We start from the raw sequence: 18,723 nt of genomic DNA on the forward strand, positions 1-18,723 counted from the left end.
TTCAGGCCATGGAGCTGTGGTGTCTCCTACCTTCTGCAGCTAAGATTTTTGCTAAGATGTTATTTCCTCAGCTCTGGCTGTAGGTGGAAAACATTAAAATGCCCCTAAAATTTCAAGTGGTGTAGTTTTAAGAGTATACTTTTTGTGGCTATAAATGGTTTTGATTTAGTATTTGTTTATGTTCCCTCATAGATGCTGACCTACCTGAGTTATCATTAAAGCATCATCCAGCTTTCATACAGCTTATAAAACAATACCTTGTTTAAAACGAACTCAATTTGAGTTGCAAACCCTACAGTATATTTATGTATTTATATATTTTTCAGGAGGTGGAGAGGATGTGCCAGGTACAGGCATGCAATTTATAAGCCTTAGTTGGGAGGTTAATTGATTTGTGTTCCTGTTATAATCAATACTGAGTGGGAAAGGCTCCTTAAAAACATTTTTGTTCCCTCAAGTTAAGCTTCTTATCTGAACTATAATTCAGAGAAGAGTATTTCTCTGTAATGGTTGTCTACAGAGGCTAGCCAATTAACACTGGCCTGAAGGTGGATTCTTGAATTTAGGAGATACCATCCTCCCTCTGACAGGGCTGTAAGAATCCATCATAGTGCAAAGGCAAGGGCCCATCACGGAACAGTGAGTGCCAGTCCTGGTGCAAAATAAACTGAAATTTCTTAAATATGAAAACTATGGTTCAAAGAGGGTAACTATTCAAATATTACTAGAATTTTTAATGGAAAGACAAGGAAAAGTTCATATGCCTTCTTATCTTTGTAACAGAATAGTTCTGTTGGAGAATTCACCTTGAAATTTATGCTATTAGTGCTGTCAGCGTGCAATACTTATTTCAAAACAAGTACTATGGAGAATTGAAGATGTATGCAAATGAGTTATTAAAGAGCAGATAAAAATTGTTTCAGAATTACAAGAAGAAAACAGTGTGATGGAACAAAGGTCAGCTTAAGTTACATCAGACCTTCAGGTTCTTGTTTCAATTCAAAATCAATTTCAAACAAAACCAAATGAAATCATGCTGAGAGAAAGGCCACAGTAACATTTCAACACTCCACTGTACTGAAACACCATAAAGTATTATCTGATCTTCCATATCACAGAAAATATTCAGTTAGTCTATTTGGGTATTTTAGTAATATTTAATATTTAAAATTGGTGGTCTATAATAAGGAAAATCAGCCCCTTTTAATTAAAAATGGTTCATGCTAAATCAACATTTCATATTTTCAAGGCATCTCTTTACAAAAGTAATTAAAATCTCCAGATATCTTTTAGTGCTCTGTGGATTTAATTGTTTTCTTTTTCATTCAACTTTCTCCCTTCTTAAGAGTGAAAGAATTATCTTGGGGTTTATTTTCCCTCTTCTGTAACAGATCCATCTTTGGCTGTTTGTGTGGATGCCACACAAAGACCTCTCAATGTAGACCTACAAGGTAAGGAAATGCAATGGATTCTTCAGTCACAAACTTGTAATAGGGTATTGGGGAATTCAAGGTGAAATGAAATACTATGGAAAAAATCCACTTAAAAGCTCACACTGAATTCCTCTAAGGCCAAGATTTCATACTTATGCCAGGTTACATCCTTGGCTGATTGACGTTGAAGTGAAGCTTAGTTTGCAAAGCTCTTTTACTGTTCAAACCTCCTCTGGAACTTCTGATATCTTCAATAAGAAATGTGAGAATGAGTAAAATAAAATTCAGAAAAAAACCGCCAAACTATGGAATTCTCTCCAGCAGCTAAAATTGCATTGTGTGTGGGCTTTTAAAAAATTGTTATACACACACAGGCAAATTGGCCCAGAGAATATACTGCAAATCTGCTAATGATGAATATCTTAGCCAGGCTCAAATCCTGCTGTAGGTTAACAATTAGGGGACCCAATGACTGGAATGGTGATTCTCCTGTGCAGAAGGCAGTAGCTTTTTGCCAAGTATCATTAGCTAATGTCAAAGCAAAGGGAAAACAGTGTGGTTGCAACAGCCCATCTAGGTCACCTGGCCCTCATGGTTTTATTGGAATAGTCTCACTCACACTGTCCTCAGAAAGAGAAGGCCAGTGTGGGTCAGAGAAGCATTTTCTCTTTCTTCCAGCATCTTAATTAAAGAGTCAGTCACTTCCACAGATCATTCTCAGATAAACAGGTTGTCTTCAGTAATTCATAATACAATGTTTCTGGGAAAAACAGAAACTCTACTTTAAAGATAATAATAGATCTTTCCATCCTGCTGGCAGATATCAGTTATACTGGGAAAGCACTTGGAGGTTCTGTACATAGCTAGTACAGGGGACTCATTATCCACATGATAAGTGTGGTAGGAGAAACTTTCTAAGGACAATCACTTAGATCAAGAAAACTTGAGGAAAGAAATTTTATAAGTGGTAAAAGCTGGAAAGATTTGAGCTAATCTTTTGCTTTCCTGCTTCTCCACTGTTGTTAATAAACCCACATCTCAGAAGAGAGAGTTTAGGCTTTGTTACAACAAAAATTATAGGTTTCTGAGCAGTCCAATGAGGACACCTGTTTATGATCTTAAAAACAGCCTTGGGAGATGAATCACCAGTTAGTCAGTTTATGTACACAGTTACAGTTCCAGAAAACTGAGGAGCAATAATGCCAGTTGTGAACCTGGACCAAAGAGTTATGAAGGGTTTTACATGGAAAAAGTAGGTAATCAATGAATGAAAGAATAGTATTATAGAATAAATAAATGTTTAAAAAAAAAAAAAGGGAAAAAAGCTGGAATGGATATAGCAAACACAAGTAAATTTGTGCTGTTATAATGAAAGTCTCTACCACTGCCTTTTTTTGTCATAATCTTTTCCAGATAGGCTTGTAACATTTGTATGTCTGATTTGGTACATAGACATCTGAATGTAGGCCCTCCCTTGCTGTTCTGACACTGACTGTGAAACTGTGGAACAGTAAACACACAAGCCTGGCAGAAAATGTGTTGGTGTGTGGAATTATGTATGTGGTCCTGGGAGTACCAGGTGAGGAAAGTTCAACTCTTCCCAGCTGAGTCAAATTAAGAGGGTAGGCAGCATATGAAAGCAATGAAGGAAGAGGAAGCTGGAGAGCTTGATGGGAGGGCTAGTGGAAGGATGATAGAGGTGTTTTGCCTCCTGGCTGAGGCTCGGGAAAGGAGCTGAGGGATTCACCAGCTGACTTCTCTGAACAGGGATGGGAACTTGGACAAAGCACCAGAAGCTGATGCCAGAGAGATAAAAGACTGTCTCCGCTACCTAAATGAGATCTAGTGAGCAAAGAGACAAGTGGAAATGCAGGCAAGCTGATGGTGTGGTGATGGACTGTGCTGAGAGAACATGGAGCTGCTGTTGGAAAGTGCTTTTGCTTAGTGATCTGCTGACTGTGTGACCACAGTGCCCTAGGCCAGAGCCCTGGAACTGGGAAGGTGACAGAAGTTCTGGAGTTTTTGAACTGAGCCCAGCTTGTTTTATGTCAGGGCATGTGTGGATGCTTTGTGGGTTTTCCTGAGCAAAGTGTTTATTATGTAGTTGTGAAGAGTTGAATGTTGTGACTGGGTGGTCCTTTCCAGTTCTATTACCCATTTGAGATTCTGAAGGGTTATACATGCCTCATATATGTGTGTGTATATATATATATATATAGCCTATACACACACACACACACACACATATATATATATATATTCTGTGATACTGAGGAAAGAAGAAATTTCTCAGTAGTATGTTAGTGAATATGAGATATCTCAGAGAGGATACGTGGATCTGCAAATGATAGCCAGCTCACAGGGAAACTGTACATAATAGTTTTTGGGGAAACCTTAGCAAACTAAGAATGGGTAGTTTCAGAAAACTTACCAACTTTATTATGAGGTTGTTCTTGTGGTTTCATCAGTCAGTGAAACATATTCTCCCAGGAAATATCGAGGTTTGTTATTTTCTCAATTACTTCATTATTTATACTTATCTGTTGTCGAAATCCACCTTCTGTTCCCCAAAGTCATCTTCTTCTTGGTTATGGACTAGCCCAGAGCAAAATGGAGTCCCTGCCCCAAAAAGGTTACAGACCAATTATAAACAAAGATAAATGTGTTTACTTCTGCATGTCCCTCTGTTAAATGTGAAGAAATTAATGCGTACAGCACCTTAGGCAGCTGCTGAAGGCCAGCAAAAATATTTTTGTAGGTTTTGCAGTGAAGCAGGAATCTGTATAGGTCTTGAAAGCGTAAAGGTCAGCTGTTCCCCCACCCTCACCTATTAAAACAATGTTTAAATAAATGGTCTAACACAAGAACTATAAGAAACAAGTCAAGTCAAAAAAACCTACTAGCATGTCCTAGCTGCCTTAGAGAAGAAAAACTTTTCAGTAAGCATGTTCAATTTATCTTGCTAGTATTATCCCAGTGGCCTCTTCCTTTTGTTGTTTGTATTTATTTTAGTGCATGCCCAGTGCCTCTAGGCGAAACCAGCAATGTCAGCAGCACTCTGCATGTGTCGTGGGGTGTGTGCAGAATATCTGTTTGGAGAATCAGGGCCTGACACCAGCAAGAGAAGGACTCCTTTGCAGGGAAATGAGGATGAGGAAGGTGAAAAGTCAGATTTTTGCATCAGATTTTATCATGTATTTTAAAACCTTGCCTGAGGAAATAATGTTGAATCCTATGATGACTTTTCTTTTGCAGTGGAGGTGAGACTGCTTGAAGGGGAACCCCCTTTCTGCACTTAGCAGAAGGGTACTTGAGACTCTCCTCTGTCAGAAGGGAAGAGCAATGAACAGTTGAATTTGATAGTGACCTGACAAAAGTTACAGGAACTAGAAGGGAGGTAGGTCTCATCCAGCATGTGAGCACAGACTTTGGCCCTCACCCCTGCTGTGAGTGTATTGCACGAAGAGTCAGTTCATCAGCTGATCGTGGGCAGTCAGAGGATATAAGCAAGGTGTTCTTCACTCAGTAGCTAATTACATGGGATTGCAACCCTCATGGCATAGCAGAGTGTTTCAAAGAGTCTCTGGATCTTTCCTGTCATTGTTCTGCTTTGTTGCATTAGTGCATCAGTGCTTGGATGTTAGTGGGTAGCATTGCTGAGGGTTGCAGTAGTGTTTGAGCAAAGAGCTTGAAAGGTGACAGTCTGAAGGTTTTCTTGGTTTCCCATGGTCTAACATCTCCTTGGGCTGATGTCTCCCAACACTGCAAGCCTGAATCACCTCATATTTCTGAAACATTTTTGCTCCCCTTCCTTGCAGTCCCTTCTTGCTGTGGTTTCGTCCATGCTGTGTGATTTGGAAATACTTGCATTTAATAGAAGTCACACAGCACAAATAAATAACACTCATGAAAGTGTGTGTGAGTAACTGTGCATCAAAGTGTTTAATATTCTTCAGCCAGCTGCTGAGAGGTAAGCCAGTCAGAATATATCAAAACCAAACACAGCACTGGCAAGATTAAACAGCAGTGGATTTGCACATGTAATAAACCTGCTACATTGAGTTTAATCCATATGTAATTGGGAATAGATAAGGCTGGAATTGAATGACTGCACAGGATCTGCCTCAGATGGAGGAGGGAAGAGGGGGAGCAGCCCAGAGCATGGGGGCAAGAAGGCTCTTCAGCCTGTGGTTTGTCATGCAGATGCTGGAATAAGAGGTGGGTTTACACTGTTTAATTGTGAAGGACATTAGAAAGGTGGTATGATGTTGATGAGCTACAAGTACAGCAAAGGGCTTGGCTATTGGATAACTTCAAGTGTAAACAGGTTGTTTTCCTCCCTGGGCTATGGGAGGGACAGTTCTAACTGGGCTAAGCATGAAGAAATGTTGCTGATTGTTTTTAGACTGTCCTTATTTGCCTGGTCTACTTTAATATGGTAAAATCAAACAGTGAGAATAAAATAGCTGCTACTCTATTGTTCTGCCTTTCCCCCATCATCTCTGTTTTTCAATTTAGAAAGGAATGACTCATGAACTTTCCAAACTCCTCCCTTCCCACTTCAAAAATCATAGTATCTTGTCCAGTCAGTGTCTGTGTTGACTTTTGCTCTGTTCCCTGATAACTATTTGCAAAGGAATGTGATGTTTGCCTCCCTTCCAGGTTCCTTCATGCACCTGTTGGTATTTGTATGACTTTTCACGTGTTTTGAAACACATGAAAAGCTGCATATACAAGATTAAAAATACATTTTTTAATTCTATGGGTTGCGAATGTTTTTAATGTAGTTTCTCCCTCCTTGTCCCTCCATAGCTCAAAAAGTCTGATACGTTTTTTGTCTTCCTGGTTTCTCTTCTGTGATTTCCTATGTAGTTACCATTACCACACAGAGGCGTTAAATGCATGCACAGCCAATCTTTTCCACTTATACTTGATAGACCCAGTAGGCTTGTGAGGATATTCTTAGACAGTAATGGAAAGGATCAAAGGACCAACATTTATCACGCAGGACTCTGTTTTCCTCAGTTGTTGTTTCTTTTGATTCAATTAGTACAGCCCGCTTTTATGTGAGGATCAGATTTTGCCATGATTTTATATGGCTCCACAGCATGTGACTGTGAAGTTGGGGCACTTGTTCCAACTTTGTTAGCAGACACCAAAGGAAAACAGCAAAAATGCAGCAATTCATTAACTAGCAAAGCTGAAGTCAGACTTGCTTTCTATCTCCTGGATATAGCAAGTAAGCTTGGGCTGGCACAGGGAAATCTGCTGTTGCCTTGACCAAATGCAGAAGCAGAGGATTTTTTTAACAGTTTGATTATACATGTGCTTTCCTATGTGATGTGTTCTCTGAAGAAGCATTCCTAGCTTGAGCTGTCTGAATTCAGAAACAGTGTTTCTGACAGCCTCTTCTCAGCTACTGCTCACTTGTGTAGGTACCGTTGACTTATTTAATTTTGATTTACAGAAATACTTTTTTTTAATCAATTTGATTACATTTTGATTTACATGCATCCCTGAAGCATGGAGCTGTGCCTCTCCGAATGCAGTGAATTACCTTAGTCCAGACCAGGACTAAGCAGCTCACTGTCCTCACAGTGAGACTCATTAAGGGTGAGAAGGCAAAGTGATTTCTTTGCCTTTGTCTTCTTGGATATGTATGTCAACCAAGTAGGTGTTCCTCAAGGTTACCCAACATGCAGTGAGATGACCAAGTAGCTTGAAATGTACTTGGGACCACTGCTTGCTTTCAAACTGTAGTTTTTAGCAGTGCAGCTTTAGGCCCCTTGTTTTCCTTCTGTAGTGGCCAAGCTGGTGGGAAAGTTTCAGGATGGTGAGCATGGCTGGATGCTCTCCTGATGGACCCTCAAGCTGGATAGCTGAGTTGCAAGGACCATACAAAACATTTGAAGTTCTGTTGCACAATTTTTTGCCTGAAAGTATAGGGTAAGGTGTTTAAAAGCTACTCTCTTCTCTTGTGATCTATGTGTTTGCTAAAGGTTTGAGTACAATAATTTTTCAATCATTTTGCAAATGGGTTGTGCTTAGTAGCAATTACAATAAAATTTAATCCAAAGCCCCTAGATATGGCAGTTTATACCTCTTGCTTTATTATTTTTATTATTTCAGAGTCATATAATTTGTGCATTTTAATTTGAGTGATGTTGGCTATATGCTTTTGCCACAGGACTCAAATGAGAAGCTTAATAAATGAATATGGGATTTACATGACTAAATTTGTTTCTTATCTCAGAGCTGCTAGCTTCTCCCTTCCCCCTTCTCACCATACCCATTTAGTCTGAATTTCTTCCTCTTTGATGTGTTAGTATTGTATACAACTTTTATTGACTGTCCATGTTACAGAATGATGGTAATTTGGCTGCTGCTAATTATGTGGGTATTGTGGGTGAACAGGATGGCAGAGTAACTAAAAATTCAAGGATGCCTTTGAGCCGAGAACAGTTTAGAAGAAAGTAATTGTGAATGCACCATCCCTGGAGCTTGCAGGGAACAAAACAGTCAACTTTTCATACAAGGGCTGTGTTTCTCTAACGCTTGTGCTGGGAAGTACCACGTGGAGCCTAAGCATTTCTTGTCTCTGTCTCTACCTAGATTGGTGGAGGGCAGTGGAAGGTTGGTCTCAAGGCCCCTGACTTGACTGGTGCTGTGACCATGACATCTACCTATGCAGGATGGTCCCTTACTCAGTATTAAATTCTGTGTTCATATTTCTGCTCTAGACACTGCTACTCAATCAACAGTGTTTGTTGAATAGTTAATAGGGTAACAGCACAATAGAAAGAGCTGGCTCAACTGAGAGAAAATTTTTTTTGAAGCCTGATTTTGGTTTGTAGTGGATTTTTTTTTTCACTCTAATATACCTTTCCAGTCTAATTCTTTCAATTTTATAAGACAGCATAACTCTAGCCCCAAAGCAGCTATTTTGTATTTGGCTATATATCAATATCACTTCTTTAACCCTGTAAGCATCTGTTATTTTCTCTCTGACAGAACACTCTTCTTGACCAATACAACCTGGGAAAGGTGGTTCACCAAGCCAGGTACGCTGATGGACTGATTCAGCTCAACAGTTCCTATTTAATTGCTTGGGGTTCTTTTTTGGGGTTTGTTTTTTTTTTTCCTCCTTTGCTTCAATTACAATACTGTAAGCAGCATTTAGGTGTTCCTGATCAAGTTTTCCTCACCTTCCAGCATAACCTGGTAATTCTAGGAAGCAAATTCTCTGCATTATTTTAAAGCTTTCCCTGTTTCTTGAGTAAGAGAGTCCCTGCGTGTCCATTCAACAGTGAAGGAAGCTGACAAATTCTATGGCTAAAACCTGCCTTCCTCACCAGCTGCTTTGTGGAACTGTCTTAAAAATGGGATTCATGGGGAAAAATGAGTAGGTGTGACTACAGGAAATTACGTATAGTCATTATTTATTTGGTTATTTCTTTTTTAGTGTTTCATTTTTCTTTGGTATCTTTTGCCAGGAGGAATGCATGCAGTAGCAGAGATGTGCAGATCTAAGTTGAGGGCTTAGAAATGTCTGAGACCTTTTATTGCCAAAGGAAGGCTAGGAAGAGTGCAAAGGTGTTTAACCTGTGGTCTGTATAATTCATGTTTTCCAGGATAAGCTGTTTGGTGGCTTTTTTTTTTTTTTTTTCCAATTATATATTAGCACCTAAACAGTATTAGCAAACCTAATAAACTATCTCAAGAGCACTGAATGAAGGATATGAATCTTGTCTGTGTGTATACGTATATATGTCTATTGTCCCCCCAACCCTCCCATTTTCAGGGGAAAACCCATTGCTTTTTTCATGTTGTTTCTAAGTCTACAATAGAAAATATAACAGCTTTATTATCAATGCTTTTGCAGTATAAGACACTGAAGCCATTGTAGTAAAAAGACACTGAAAATTTTCAACTCGCTGCTGGTGGGAGTATAGTTTTCACTGGTTTTGTCAGCAAAAATTCCACCAACTGACTTGTGGGTGGAAGGTACAAAATTTGTGTTGGCAAAAGGGGATATTTATTTACTGCTCATATGGATATGGTTTATAAGTTGCTTCTGCAAGCAAATGCAAAATACACTTTTTATTTTTCTGTATGATGCTTTGAATTCATTATTGCTGAAGGGTTTTTTAAAATGTTTGTCAGTATGGTTTGGAATTACCAAGTATCAGTAGTTACTATAGATGATTAAAATTGTTGAGGAAAAACCTCCATATATTTCAGACTTCATGTACGCATCAATCTCTAAGACAGTGAGATGTGTAGTGCATTTTAATCATATTGCAGTACCTTTGTATCCTGCAAAACTATTTCCATTGAAGTCTGAAATGAGTCAGGCATGACCCAGAGTCAACATGATAATATATTCTTGATATCCTTTACATGCTGATAACAGTTCAGCTGCACTAAAGCATTTTGTCAAGTTGTGTTCATTTTCTATAGGTGTTAATATATTTGGCAATGAGAGTTCAGATTGTTACTCTTAAATTAGTGTTGAATTTGGGTCATCAAGAACTCTGAATTGAGCAATTCTACCAACTGTTGCAGGACACTGTAGCAAACCTTTGCATTAAACTGTGCTGCTGCATATTGAGTGTTGTAATTTAATAGCAGGCACGTTGTAGCTACTTGTCTTCGTCCTGAGAAAAGATGGGAATATGTTAAGTTGATATTGCTATAACTTTATAAGGTGAAACAGAGACAGAGCAGCCTAAAAGGACTGGTTTGTCTCCCACTTCCTTCCCCTTGTCTGTTGAGTCAAATCCTTATCAAGATTTTTCTTGGACTGTTTTAACATAATTTAGCACAAATTTCATTTTCCTGGTTGTCTTCACAATTTCAAGAAAAGTGCAAACCAGCAGTTCTTTGTCAGGGAGTCATGGTCTTCTGGCTCCACATTAAAGAAATGCCAGAGGTCACGCTGGGTATTCTCACACAAATAAACCAGATTATTTTAGTTTGGCTTGATGGTTTGAAAGAGAGTGGTGTTTGGTTAAAGAGCTGATTGCTGCGTAACCTCTTGTAAGAGTGCTCATTTGTTTTTGACTTCTCAGTCTTGGGTCGCTAAGAAGATGCATTTAAGCTCAAGAGTCTGCTTTTCTACTTGTTTCGAGTTACAAGTCAAAAGATGATATCTCCACAAAAGAGGAGGGTGAGAGGTTCCATTTCTTTGTTTCTTCTTCACATGGACAAAATATAGGGTGTTTCATTTGCAGAGCCTTACAGCACCAACTGCAGGACAGCCATGATATGTACTTGTTTACTACAGCAGCCTTGGTTTAAACTTGTTTCATTAAATGTTGTTTTCAAACCACTACTGTAGTCATAATTAGTATGAAACATGTAGGAATGACATATACAGCATCCTGTGGCAATCTATGCACAGGGTCCTGGGCACTGGCTGGTCCTGTTGCTTTATTGAAACTCCTTGCCACAACTGCTCTTTTCATTCAGATCAAATTATGGACAAATATCTTCCAGTTTCATTACCAGCAGCCCAAGACAAGGACAGTACTTGAAGATCTGACTGTAGCACAGGAACGGCCTTGTAAGGTTGAAGGCTGTTTCTTGAGTCCCTGAATACACATCAAATGGGTGAAGGAACAATTAGTTATCTCTATGTATGTCAGAGGACATAGGAGTAGTAGAAAACTGCATGTGTGTTGGAGTCCCTGCAGATCTCCAAGACTAAATTGCATGGCAGCAGTTGATCAGTTTGATCTTTGCAAATAGTAACTTCTGCAGGCAAGTGGAAGTGTAGGCAAGGGGCTGCTGAATGCTGCTTCTGCTCAGTGTCCTTGCAAATTCCAGCACTTCTGTTTACCACCCTAGGCTGCAATGTGGACATGCTCAAAGTAACAGAGAGAAAATGCAGCTAGGAAACCAAGCCCAGGAGTAAAACATTTTTACAATTTTTAAGAAAAGCCTACAGCAAGATTCTGAGTGGGACAGTGTTTGAATAGATGCTTGGAAGTGGAAGGAAAGGGACTATTTCCTGCTGTCTGCCTTCCTGCAGGGCTTTATGTTAATAGATGAGTTCAGAGGAACTGGTTGCACCCTTGATTTTTCCTTCTAATGGGAGCAGCCCGCAGAATCCTGCAAAATGCTGAGGGCAGGAGAGCAAGAGCAATCTGCTTCGTTCCCCAAACGTGTTTTGGCACAGAAACTTTGGTCAATGTTGTTAACTTCGTGATAGGAGTTCCCATGACAAACACATTCCTATCTAACCCTGAACAGCAGGGTTAATCCCAACCCTTCAGGGTTAATTAAGAGGTAATTGCATGGGCCTCAATTAATCCCTGTTTAACTCAGTTGCATGTGATGGAAGGGCACTAGAGATTAATTTGGCATACTGCCTCATCAAATTCATTAATTTCATTAAATGTGAAAAAATATTTTAAGTGTGAGGTAGCAGCTGCGACTCTTCTGCCCTATGACGGGGTCTAGCAGCACTAGGCAAAACCTTAAATACTTGTCATAAGGCTACAGATATCAGTATGTTTGGCTGAGTTAGGGACCTGCTGTCTCTTCCTCTCAGTGGCTACAGAAAATCTTTAAGATACTGAATCTCACAGTAGAAAGGAATTGGTCCAATGGAGGAGTACTGACTTCTCGAATCCCTGATGATTTTGGTGGGAAGGACAAATGTTTGCTCCCTCTCTGAATCAGGCCCATGGTGGCTTCCATGAGAGCATGCATTCACAGGGCGATATGTTACACAACATAGCCTGCTTAGTCTTAATTAAGGTTATAATTGAGAGGATGCAGAAATGTTTTGTCATTACTCTGCAGATTACTGAAATCTTAACTAATGAGATTTGACTCTAACATCTGCTGTAATAGTAAATTTAGAGCTAGATGAAAAATTCATATGCATTAAATGGCTTAGTACTGAAAGTATGGGTAAAACAGCCCAATGTCAGTCTGTGAAGAAGTTACTTCTGAGTTTTGAGTCAATGCCTGGCTGAGTGGAACAGGAGGGCTCAGATGGAGGTAGGTTACTAGATTGTCACTACTTGCTTTGGTTGGTTATGCCCCTACAATCCCTTGCCCAATACCTGCACATGCCACAAAATACTCTGGCTTTGCTCACTTTCCCGGTTAAGTTTCCTCCAAACCACAAAACCTGGGTGCGCTGTAGCTCCAGTATACACTCAGTATGAAAGCTGACTCAACTTCTGCTGCACTACACTGTACCAGGCAGCTCTCAAGTGATGCTGCTGCAATTTATCACCATAAACTGTTTCATATTGGAACAAACAATACTCATGAGGCAATCTGGATTCAAATTAATTCAAAAGCGCCATAACTGAAAAGTGAGCAGTCTCTTTGTGTTGTTTCTTTTTAACAAGATTTTATGATATGACTAGACTACAAATAGCTCTATTCATGAAAAACTGGCAACTTTGCAAATTGTATATGCTAAAAGCTATTTGTTGTACAAGCTGTTCTGGAAAAAACTCTTAAATGAAATCTTCTCTGCTAGGGGCATGTGAGGCATCAATTGCATGGGTCCTGCCATGGGTGTCCCATTTCAGGAGTCCCATGGCTATGTGGACAAGGATGAGAAAAGACCAACTGATCCAAAACCCTTTAACTGATCAAAGTTGATCACTCCAGGGTGCTAGAGAAAAGGACAGGTCCAGTAGGAAAGAGTTTTCCAGTCTGCTGAGGAAATGTGAGGGGGAAGGAAAACTAAGAAGTGGCAGAATTGCTTTTGGTCCTAAGCATTTGCATTCGATTCTCTGGAGCTCCTGCTGCATGCTTTCCCTTTGAAGGCACAGCAATATTGTCTTCCTCCAAAATACCCCAGAAACATCTCCACTTTAATGTCCATTAAGACTGCTGCTGTTATCCTTCAGAGACATGCTGTGTTTTCAGCGTGATCCTGGGACATAGTTGTGGATGGACTTATTTTAAGGATGAATGAACTACTGAAGAGACATAATATGTTTTTGTACCTCAATCAATGTAATTTATGGTATGGTATGGAACAAGGCATTAATGCATCTTCCCTGTAGACATTACTACAGTAAATTGCACCTGTATTTGGAGACATATATTTCTTGAATGTTTGTGTAGTGTACTCAAATACCAAATGACACATCCTACCATGCAAACAAATGCTTTTGCCACCAGAAAGGGAGCATAAATTATCCTTCAAGAGTAACTCCTATGAGATATATAAAGATGCTGACTGTGACCTGACGATAAAGCTTTAGTAGTAGCTATGGGAGTATCTCAGAGCCAAGGAGAAGAATTATAGTTATGTTTTAATGCACTAATCAAATCATTCCAATTCCTACCTCCAAGTAAAATTATGTTTCTTGGAAAGTGAGCACTATTTGCTCTGGGCCTTTCTTTTCAAATTATTTTTACTTTCATAATAATTATAAGTACATTGGAGGTTAAAAGCTATCTGCAGAGAAATTAGAAGCTTTTGAGGAGAATTTGGATCTGAAAGTGAAGTCATTTATAGGTTCAAATTTCTACTGCACATGTGAGATACACCTAGAAAATAATAGTACATGTGAAGGTGCAGCATTAGATCTGAAAACAGCTGGAGTGAGGGAGGGGTAAGGCATTTGAACTTGAAGCCTCAAAGTTTTCTCAGCTGCCATTTAACTCTATGATGACTTAGATCAGGAGGAAGTTTGTGTCAACAGAGATTTGAGGTATGTTACATTTTGAGTAACCACAGAAGTGGCTTGCTTTTGGTAGGCATAAATATTCAGGGTTAAGCACTGCAGGAGTCCACAAAATGGGCTGTTTTCTGAGACCAGTTCAGTCTAATGAATGTTTTCTGGATGCTTCCACTGTAGTGAGCTCTCAGTCAGAGTCTTGGCATCTATCTGTCTTGTTTTCAAACCCTGTAAAGGAGCTGGTACTGCTGCCTTTGCCTAACTGAAAAAACAGTATTTAGAGCACACATCCAGAACATGGGAACTGGAGATTTGGCACCTGTGCAGCAGGAGGTCAAATCTGTATATCTTGTAGTAAATGGCCTAATTATTTGGATAAAAATTTCAGTGAAATAGAGTCTCTCTCTTCCTGCTGTTATGTGCTTCTAAGTGTGGAAGATTTGAACAGCCTGGGGTCCTTGTCCTGAGGCTTAATTAGCTCTTTCACTCAAGGCTTGATTCCTGTAAGGAAAACAGTCCCTGACAGAGGAATGGAAGTGCAGCCATGTGCCTCCTAGTAAAATGGCTGTGTTGGCTTGGGGCTGTTTTCTTCCTCACTAGCAAGCCTCGAGAGGCTTTGTGCAATGCCTGTCTCACAGTCAGGAGCACAGAGGCACCACACAGTTGCCAGCAGTGCGACAGCTAATTGCTTTCCCTCTGTGGAATGGAAATGCAACCTGGGTTTGCTGTCTCCCACATCTGTGCTGTGCTCACTGGGCTGATGGATAAAATATCGGAAAACTGAAAGAGGAAACAACCTTGTTCCGACTCAGTTTTCTTTTAAGGTGGCCTCCATCTAACAGAGTAGAGCTCAGGCTATGATACCCAAGCATTACTCCTTGAAGATTATCTGTTCAGCTTTCAAAGCCTGACTGGAGGCCCAGATTAAAAGTCTGGGGAGGGATGAAGCCCTCTTTGAACACCAAGCAGGTGCTGGGAAGAGATGGTGTAGAGTAGATCATACACTAGACCTTCACATGTAACATTATTTGGTAAAGGCAAAAGAGCGGGCACTTCTCTTTCCTCTTCTCTTTTAGCTTTTAAGTCAGAAGGGTCTCACAAATGGGGAGGAGCAGTGGGGTGCAGAGGTGTTTGGGGTGCAGATGGCAGGGTGAGGAAAGCCCAAGGCATAGCAAGAGGTTGCAGGATGACTTGTGTGGCTCATGGAAACTGAGGCAGGCATCAAGTGTCCTGAGCAGCACGTTTTTGGTCCATGGCACAGGTAGGTCTGGGGCTGTGGATGGGTGATAACACAGAAGTATCAGTGGCATAGAAGAACACGGGTGCTACCCAAAAATTTTGTTTTTTCAGGTTGCAGCTTGGTTAGATACTCTAAATTTATGCTTGCTGTATGGACTGCAAGAACAACAAAAATTGTATTCATTAAAGACTAAAACTGAAACAACTTAACTGGAATCTAATTCAATCCCTCAACTTGGTTTACCAGTATATTCTGTGCACTTCATCTGTATGTAGTATGATTGTAATTATGATATCTTTGTTAGTCGAACTCCCCAGAACAAAAAAGTGCTTAGACATTAGCTGGCTATCTTCCTGATTTTTAAAGCCAAATGTCTAATTAGAGCGCTTCTGTTTCTTACATTTATTTTCAGTTCTAGAGAGTGAAAGACAAGAAATCTCAACACAGCTGTGGCTCTTTTATAAACTTCAGCTTATTAGAGCTGCTGGGTCAAATTCTCTGGTGGTGCAACTCCACAGACTTTCTGCTGGTGTAACTTCAGATATAAATATAATTCTCTGTACATCTGTCCATATGTGTGCTCCTATGTATATACCAAACCCATAGCTGATATAAATCACTGTAGCTCTTTTGGCTTCTGTGAAACTATAGTGATTTCTTACCAGCTGGGTATCCGGTCCACAGCATCTGGTTTTCCTTTTCCCTCCCTTAATAGCACTGATGAATCAGAATTCCTAAAGGAGGATAATACTAAACATAATTAGACAGGATATGTTCAAGAAGAAAATTTAATTTGAAGAGGTTTGCACAGAATTTTTATTGGCCTCAGGTGGAATGCTGGGACTTTATCTTAATGAATCCTTTCTACAGATCCATTTCAAAAACTGCATTATGCTATTATGTGATGGAGTGTACTTTAATGGTGCATTGCACATATGTTTATTCAGTTGGATTTAAAAGTTCTTCTGTAAATTAGTATAATTATTTTGGGTGGTAAAAAAAGGTGTAATAACATAACCTGAAATTTTAAAATATTTACACACAGAGAAGTTTATTTAATCTTTGGCACCTACACACATTTTAGAAAGTCCTGTTAGTAACCCAAATATGTGGCTGATTGGATCTTGTGCTGGGAAGAATTGACTAGATGGTTGAGAAATAAACTATTTTTTAATCAGTATTATTGTGTCCATCAATGGCTCACAATTCAAATATCAATATTTTATTATCATGTACTATTTTTTACTTTTTAAATCATATCTGGTGGTTGTATTTTTATTGTAGTTGTGTAAGTATAATATATTTTGAGATTTAGCTACACCCTGTTAGATTTTGTAAATATGTTCAAGATACTGGGTGAAGTCTTTACTTTTCCTGATTCCGTATCTATTTACCTTTTATCTTCAGAAGAGCTTGCTAATTTTTATTATTAAAAATAACAGTCAGTATGTAGCTATCATTTGCGATGATATAATTTTATTCTAATTCAGATGTCATGTTTGGGCACTTGTATCTGAAACAGAGTATCAGTTAAAGGAAAAAAAACATTCTTGTTTTTTCCCCTGTGAAGGTTTGTGGGGGTTGTCTTTGAGGTCAACATCAAGGGGGCAAAGGCAAATAAAAGGCAAATTAATTCTGAGCTCAGAGAAAGGGGAGAAGAATTAGTGGAGCTGCTAGGTCTGTTTCTCTTCTTCTATAATCGTATTCAAAATGATGGAACCTTAACAAGGAAGTATTGGAGCTGCTGTATAAAAGCAAGCTATGAGCTCCCTCTGTCCTGGCACTGCAAAATGAGATTTACAAGGTGATAAAGTCATATGGAAATGGAACATCTTCCATGTCCCTGGTATTTTTTCACTAATTACTGCTAGCGTAGGGGTCACTATTTTTTTGTAGTTTCTCTGTTAACGCTTCTTAAGTGAAATTGCAAATCTGTGTTGTCTTCTCTATGAGCATAAGACATCCCATCTAGCTGGTGACTGAGTTCTTGATGAGTCTAGTATTGCAGTGAAAAATTACTTTGCAGCCTTTACATACTCAGAACACTCAATCAGATAGCGAAAAGTAACTATTCAAAACAGCTGATGAAACTTGCAGAGCCCTGCTGAACACTACAGGCAAACAAAGCAGTAACCTGTACTGCTGCATCTAGATTTACAGTTTGTTTAAACAACAAAAAAAAGGAAATAATAATGAGGTACTCTCTATTTTAGAAATAAATTTTTAATAGACCTTCCAAGGAGGGCTCAGGACAGGATTTGAAGCACCAACAGATGATTGCTGCTGCCTCAGGATCAGGTATTCAGAAAACATCTCCCAAGGTCCTGACATAGGAGTTAATCACTGGTTTGCAACAAGTTTTATAACAGTTTGGAGCACCTTTGTCCAAAGTCTGAGTGATGAATGAGTGCACCACATTACTCTGATGCCATGTGTTCTCTTTAATTTAATTAGCAATTGTTTTTCTAGGTTGGGTACAACCACAGTGCAATCTGATCACAGTGGCAAGAGAGGTTCTGTGCTTGTACAGACATATCTAATGTTGTTACACAGCAAAAATAAATAGCTCACCCAGCAGATGTTGCTTCATGTTGCAAGCCTGTTCCTTAATTTACATACAGGTGTAAATCTAATCTCTATTTGCCTCCTTTTCCAAATATTTTGTACCTTTGTGGCCTTGGAAACATTTACATTTTAAAACCAGAAAGGGGCCTGAGCACCTGCTGTTTGGAAAGGAGTCTTAGTTGGAGTGGGAAGAGGAGAAAGAACGTCATGTCCAGAAGCAATGATTAGGTCCTTCTCACATAGCCTTTTCCCATCACTGTGAGCACTTCTTTAAGAGAATGTGTCTGGCTTCAGAGAGTAAGAGTCAGTGCTAGACTGAATATCCTACCTTTCTGGTGTTTTTAGTATCCTGCAGGATGAGAGTGGAGGGAATTTGCTTCAATAAAATTGAAACAAAAACTCTGATGTGTGCTGTGGCAATAAGCAAGTCCACATTTTTGCAATTGGACATCATATTTTGTAAAGGTGATAAAGATACTGTCCCAAAACCAAGTTTCAGAGAGTATTTCAGACAGCATAATTTTCCTGGGTCTCTGTTACTTGAAAGCATCAACCCTGAAGTAATTAAAGTGTAGGCAGGAAGCTGACTTCTTACTAGGCTGAGAAATTCCTACCTATCCTTATTTTCTTTTGTGCGGTAAGAATAGCAAATACCACAATGGTGTTCAGTGCCTGGGAAAGCAGGGCTGAAGACTCTGGGCTTAAACTCCAGGGACAGTGCTGTGGATATTTGCAGCCTTGAAATGCAAGCATATAATATGGGCTAAAGGGACTGTACCTTGGGTGAGGCTGTGGATTCTGGAGCAACTTCAAGAACAGATCTCTT

General features: G+C 39.5%; 1 long non-coding RNA gene across 3 annotated transcripts; it reads left to right on the forward strand.

Moving 5' to 3' along the window:
* The first annotated feature begins 3,110 nt into the window (after window positions 1-3,110).
* On the forward strand, window positions 3,111-16,470 carry LOC138105773 (uncharacterized). Of its 3 annotated transcripts, XR_011148678.1 has the most exons (7): window positions 3,111-3,434; window positions 3,902-3,934; window positions 4,446-4,592; window positions 4,689-4,830; window positions 8,445-8,494; window positions 10,505-10,602; window positions 15,745-16,470. It is a non-coding gene; the product is annotated as an uncharacterized lncRNA (long non-coding RNA). The 3 variants fall into 3 exon arrangements; XR_011148677.1 differs by lacking the exon at window positions 15,745-16,470 and having other exon boundaries at window positions 10,505-10,714; XR_011148679.1 differs by lacking the exons at window positions 3,902-3,934; window positions 15,745-16,470 and having other exon boundaries at window positions 10,505-10,714.
* The last annotated feature ends 2,253 nt before the right edge of the window (window positions 16,471-18,723 follow it).

Source organism: Aphelocoma coerulescens, chromosome 2 (assembly GCF_041296385.1).
Source record: "Aphelocoma coerulescens isolate FSJ_1873_10779 chromosome 2, UR_Acoe_1.0, whole genome shotgun sequence".
In the NCBI taxonomy this organism is placed as follows: domain Eukaryota; kingdom Metazoa; phylum Chordata; class Aves; order Passeriformes; family Corvidae; genus Aphelocoma; species Aphelocoma coerulescens.